Genomic DNA, 6,000 nt, shown 5'->3' with positions numbered 1-6,000 from the left:
CCTAGGATTCTCTGGGAAGCCAGGAAAGAGATTGCTGGGCCTTTGGCTTTGATTTTTATGTCATCATTGGCTACAGGAATAGTGCCAGAGGACTGGAGGACAGCAAATGTGGTCCCTTTGTTCAAAAAGGGGAGTAGAGACAACCCCGGCAACTATAGACCGGTGAGCCTCACGTCTGTTGTGGGTAAAGTCTTGGAGGGGATTATAAGAGACAAGATTTATAATCATCTAGATAGGAATAATATGATCAGGGATAGTCAGCATGGCTTTGTGAAGGGTAGGTCATGCCTCACAAACCTTATCGAGTTCTTTGAGAAGGTGACTGAACAGGTAGACGAGGGTAGAGCAGTTGATGTGGTGTGTATGGATTTCAGTAAAGCGTTTGATAAGGTTCCCCACGGTAGGCTATTGCAGAAAATACGGAGGCTGGGGATTGAGGGTGATTTAGAGATGTGGATCAGAAATTGGCTAGCTGAAAGAAGACAGAGGGTGGTGGTTGATGGGAAATGTTCAGAATGGAGTTCAGTTACAAGTGGCGTACCACAAGGATCTGTTCTGGGGCCGTTGCTGTTTGTCATTTTTATCAACGACCTAGAGGAGGGCGCAGAAGGGTGGGTGAGTAAATTTGCAGACGACACTAAAGTCGGTGGTGTTGTCGACAGTGCGGAAGGATGTAGCAGGGTACAGAGGGACATAGATAAGTTGCAGAGCTGGGCTGAGAGGTGGCAAATGGAGTTTAATGTAGAGAAGTGTGAGGTGATTCACTTTGGAAGGAATAACAGGAATGCGGAATATTTGGCTAATGGTAAAGTTGTTGGAAGTGTGGATGAGCAGTGGGATCTAGGTGTCCATGTACATAGATCCCTGAAAGTTGCCACCCAGGTTGATAGGGTTGTGAAGAAGGCCTATGGAGTGTTGGCCTTTATTGGTAGAGGGATTGAGTTCCGGAGTCATGAGGTCATGTTGCAGCTGTACAAAACTCTGGTACGGCCGCATTTGGAGTATTGCGTACAGTTCTGGTCACCGCATTATAGGAAGGACGTGGAAGCTTTGGAGCGGGTGCAGAGGAGATTTACCAGGATGTTGCCTGGTATGGAGGGAAAATCTTATGATGAAAGGCTGATGGACTTGAGGTTGTTTTCGTTAGAGAGAAGAAGGTTAAGAGGAGACTTAATAGAGGCATACAAAATGATCAGGGGGTTAGATAGGGTGGACAGTGAGAGCCTTCTCCCGCGGATGGAAATGGCTAGCACGAGGGGACATAGCTTTAAACTGAGGGGTAATAGTTATAGGACAGAGGTCAGAGGTAGGTTCTTTACACAAAGAGTGGTGAGGCCGTGGAATGCCCTACCTGCAACAGTAGTGAACTCGCCAACATTGAGGGCATTTAAAAGTTTATTGGATAAGCATATGGATGATAATGGCATAATGTAGGTTAGATGGCTTTTGTTTCGGTGCAACATCGTGGGCCGAAGGGCCTGTACTGCGCTGTATCGTTCTATGTTCTATGTTCTATGTTCTAGGTGGGGAAACTGAACAGAGTGAAGATGCTATGCAGGGCTTTGATTACCGTGGCATAAGTCATGTTGGGGCACGGGATGGAGAAAGGGAACCGGGAGTACTCGTCAATTACGTTGAGGAAGTACATGTTGCAGTCGGTGGAGGGGTGGGGCCCTTTGAATTCCACACTGAGGCGTTCAAAGGGGCGGGAGGCCTTCACCAGGTGCACTCTATCTGGCCGGTAGAAGTGCGGCTTGCACTCTGCGCAGACTTGGCAGTTTCTGGTTACGGTCCTGACCTCCTCAATGGAGTAGGGCAGGTTGCGGGCCTTGACAAAATGGAAGAACCCGGTGACCCCCGGGTGGCAGAGGTCATAGTGGAGAGCCCGGAGTCGGTCCACTTGTGCGCTGGCACATGCACCGCAGGATAGGGCATCAGGGGGCTCATTGAGCTTCCCCGGGTGATACAAGATCTCATAATTATAGGTGGAGAGCTTGATCCTCCACCTCAAGATCTTGACATTTTTGATCTTGCCCCGCTGCGTATTGTTAAACATGAAGGCAACCGACAGTTGGTCAGTGAGGAGAGTGAATCTCCTGCCGGCCAGGTAATGCCTCCAAAGTCTCACAGCTTCCACAATGGCTTGGACCTCTTTTTTGTCAGAGGAGTGCCGAAATTCGGAGGCATGGAGGGTGCGGGAAAAGAAGGCCATGGACCTGCCCGCCTGGTTGAGGGTGGCAGCCAGAGCCACGTCCGATGCATCGCTCTCCACCTGAAAGGGGAGGGACTCGTCGACCGCGTACATCGTGGCCTTGGCGATGTCCGCCTTGATGTGGTTGAACGCCTGACGGGCCTCAGCCGTCAGGGGAAAAACTGTGGACTTGATGAGTTGGCGGGCCTTGTCCGCATAATTAGGGGCCCACTGGGTGTAATACGAGAAAAACCCCAGGCACCGTTTCAGAGCCTTGGGGCAGTGGGGGAGAGGGAGTTCCAGGAGGGGGTGCATGCGGTCGGGGTCGGGCCCTAGGACTCCATTTTCCACTACGTAGCCAAGGATGGCTAAGTGGTTGATGCGGAACACGCATTTCTCCTTATTGTAGGTGAGGTTAAGGAGTTTGGCGGTATGGCGGAATTTTTGGAGGTTTGCGTCGTGGTCCTGCTGATCGTGGCCGCAGATGGTGACGTTATCTAGGTACCGGAAGGTGGCCCACAGTCCGTACCGGTCAACCTTTCGGTCCATCTCTCGCTGGAAGACCGAGACCCAATTGGTGACGCCGAAGGGAACTCTGAGGAAGTGATAGAGGCGGCCATCTGCTTCGAACGCAGTGTATTGGCGGTCCTCCAGGCGGATGGGGGGCTGGTGGTAGGCGGACTTCAAGTCAACTGTGGAGAAGACTCGATACTGCGCAATCTGATTGACCATGTCTGATATGCGTGGGAGGGGGTGCGCGTCGAGCTGCGTCTACCGGTTGATGGTCTGACTGTAGTCAATGACCATCCTTTGCTTTCCCCCAGTCTTCACGACTACCACTTGAGCTCTCCAGGGGATGTTGCTGGCCTCAATGACCCGTTCCCTCTGAAGCCGTTGGACCTCCGACCTGATGAAGGTCCTGTCCTGGGCACTGTACCATCTGCTCCTGGTGGCGACGGGTTTGCAGTCCGGGGTGAGGTTCACAAACAGTGAAGGTGGATTGACCTTCAGGGTCGTGAGGCCGCAGACGGTGAGGGGGGGGGCAGGGATCCGCCGAATTTCAAAGTAAGGCTTTGGAGATGGCACTGAAAGTCCAGGCCGAGTAACAGGGCAGCGCAGAGGTGAGGGAGGACTTAGAGCCTGAAGTTGCTGAACTCTACACCCTGAACGGTGAGGGTCGCGACACAGTACCCCCGGATTTCAACGGAATGGGATCCGGAGGCCAGGGAGATTTTCTGGGTGACGGGGTGTACTGGGAGGGAGCAGCGCCTTACCGTAGTGGGGTGGATGAAACTCTCTGTGCTCCCAGAGACGAAGAGGCAGGTCGTCTCGTGCCCGTTGATCTTCACCGTCGTCGTAGCTGTCGCGGGGCCGAGACTGATCCAGGGTGATGGAGGCGAGCTGCGGAAGATGCTGGGAGGTCCCGAGGCTGGTTAGCGGTGACGGAGGTAGCAGAGGCGGCGAATGGCCAGAGGAGCAGGGGTCCTGAGGCGCGGTCCAAAATGGCGCCGAAGATGGCGGCGCCCACGGGGTGCACATGGCGGGCGGAATCAAAGATGGCGCCGCCCACAGGCTGCACGTGGCTTGCGGTGAGGAAGATGGCGGCGCCCACGGGCTGCACGAGGCTTGCGGAGGAGAAGATTGCGGCGCAACTGGGTCGCACGTGGGGGGTGTAGAAATGACGGGCCTGGAAACAGCGGCAACGGACCGGGCCTGGCAAACAGAAGCAAAGTGTCCTTTCTTCCCACACCCGTTGCAGGTCGAGCTCCACGCCGGGCAGCTCTGCCTGGGGTGTTTGCTTTGTCCACAAAAATAACACTTGGGGCCCCCCAGAGTTGGCTGGCTGCCGCGCGACGCAGGCTTGCGGTGAGCTGGAATCAGCAGCTGGTGGGGCCCACGGTGCCCACGAGGGTGCCGTGCGGTCGGGGGTGTAGGACTCCAGGTTACGGGTGGCCACTTTTAGTGAATAAGCAAGCTGCCCAGCCTCTGCAAGATCGAGTGTACCTCCTTCCAATAGTCACTGGCGGACGTACGTAGACTTCATGCCCGTGGCATAAGCGTCTCTAATTAATAGTTCGGTGTGTTGGACTGCCGAAACTGCCGGGCAGTCACAGTTCCCACCGAGGATCTGTAGGGCCCGCAAGAAATCATCCAGAGTCTCCCCGGGGAGTTGCTGTCTCGTGGCCAGGAGGTGCCTGGCGTACACTTGATTCACCGGTTTAACGTAATGCCCCTTCAGGAGCATCATTGCTTCGGAGTAGGTAGGCGCATCCTGGATGAGGGGGAAAATTTCAGGGCTCACCTGTGAGTAGAGGACTTGGAGCTTCTGTGGGTCAGAGGGTTCTTCAGTGGCTGCTCTGAGGTAGCCTTCGAAGCAGGCTAGCCAGTGGTCGAAGGTGGACGTGGCGTTGGCTGCATGAGGGCTCAGCTGCAGGCGATCAGGCTTGATTAGGAGATCCATCTTTTAAAATCATGTGCAATAAATTGATGTACCGTCAATTACCACGAGACGAGAGTGGTGACACAATCGAGGCTTTGTTGTGCCTCCTGCAGCTGGAACCAGAATGGAAGCAGTGCAGGAGAGCACACACTTCTATACGCCGTCTGCTGGGTGGAGCCAGCAGGCAGGGATTTACCGTCGTACCTGTAATATACGGGCAGTGCCATAATACATACAATGTATCGCTAGTGGTGTTTACCACAGACTCCATCGATTTTTTAAAAAGAATCTGCTCCTGGGTCAGTGCGCTGACACCAGGAGGAGATGGTCTGCCTCGCTGGGCTCCGGGCCAGCGCTCTCCTGAGGGGGCACGCATGCGCCGGACAGCTGGTATTCTGAAATCTGGTCGCGGCCGACATTTTTAAAGCTAGTTGCGGTCATTGGGCACTTCGTCCTGTGATCAGGAACACCACCACCGATGGCCCTGCGCCCTCCCGATACCCGGCCACGAACCACCACCCTGAGTTTGAAAATAACTGGTTTAAAGAATAGTTTATAAGTCAAGTTTTAAGTTAAATCTAATATGCAGCTCCACAGCTTAAGTCATTAAAGTATACAAATTGAGTGTATATTCTATACGATTCAATCAACAATGTTCAGTGTAAGCAGGATTTGTGAATAGCAGTTTCAAGAATAAAGCTAAATGAAAATGCTGATTTTCTATTGAAGCCATCATATGTCCAATCCCGACTGAAAATTTGTGACTAAGGCCTGGAAATTAGATTTAGTTGCACTCATTTTAAGATGTAAAACAAATGTGTGGTGTCCATAATGATGGTTGGACTGCGCAGCTCATTCTGGTTTGTAAGTGTAGCATCTCTTATTGATAAAGCCTCCTTTATAGATGTCTATGCCACATGCCTGAAACTGGTGTTAGGACCAAGGAAGCCTTGACAAAATTTGTTTCTTCCACAAATGCGGCAGTCAGTACTCTAAGCTGCTTGCCAGCCAAACCAAAAGTCCTAAAAGGGAAATATTGGGTGCAATTTCACAAGAGAGAAAAAGAGTCACATTGTGGCTGGATTTAACAGGGTGTTCCTCGGCACTTGTAGCGCCGGGAACAACCCCGCTATCGAATGATACTGATGCAAGATCAATGACCACTAAAGCGAGGTTGTAGTCCAACTGAAGGCTTTAATAAGCTAGATGTTTCCCCCAGCAGCTCAGATACAGAATGAAGGCTGCTGGGGCAGCACGGGCTCTTATACCCTGCCTAGCAGGGCGGAGCTATCATACATCTTGACCAATAGGAAGCATACAGTTTCTACCAATGGTGTTCCAGCATTACCAGGTACCGTAATACCTCTAC

Source organism: Scyliorhinus torazame, chromosome 2, assembly GCF_047496885.1.
Source record: "Scyliorhinus torazame isolate Kashiwa2021f chromosome 2, sScyTor2.1, whole genome shotgun sequence".
Lineage (NCBI taxonomy): Eukaryota > Metazoa > Chordata > Chondrichthyes > Carcharhiniformes > Scyliorhinidae > Scyliorhinus > Scyliorhinus torazame.
Note: the sequence above shows the minus strand (reverse complement) of the source record.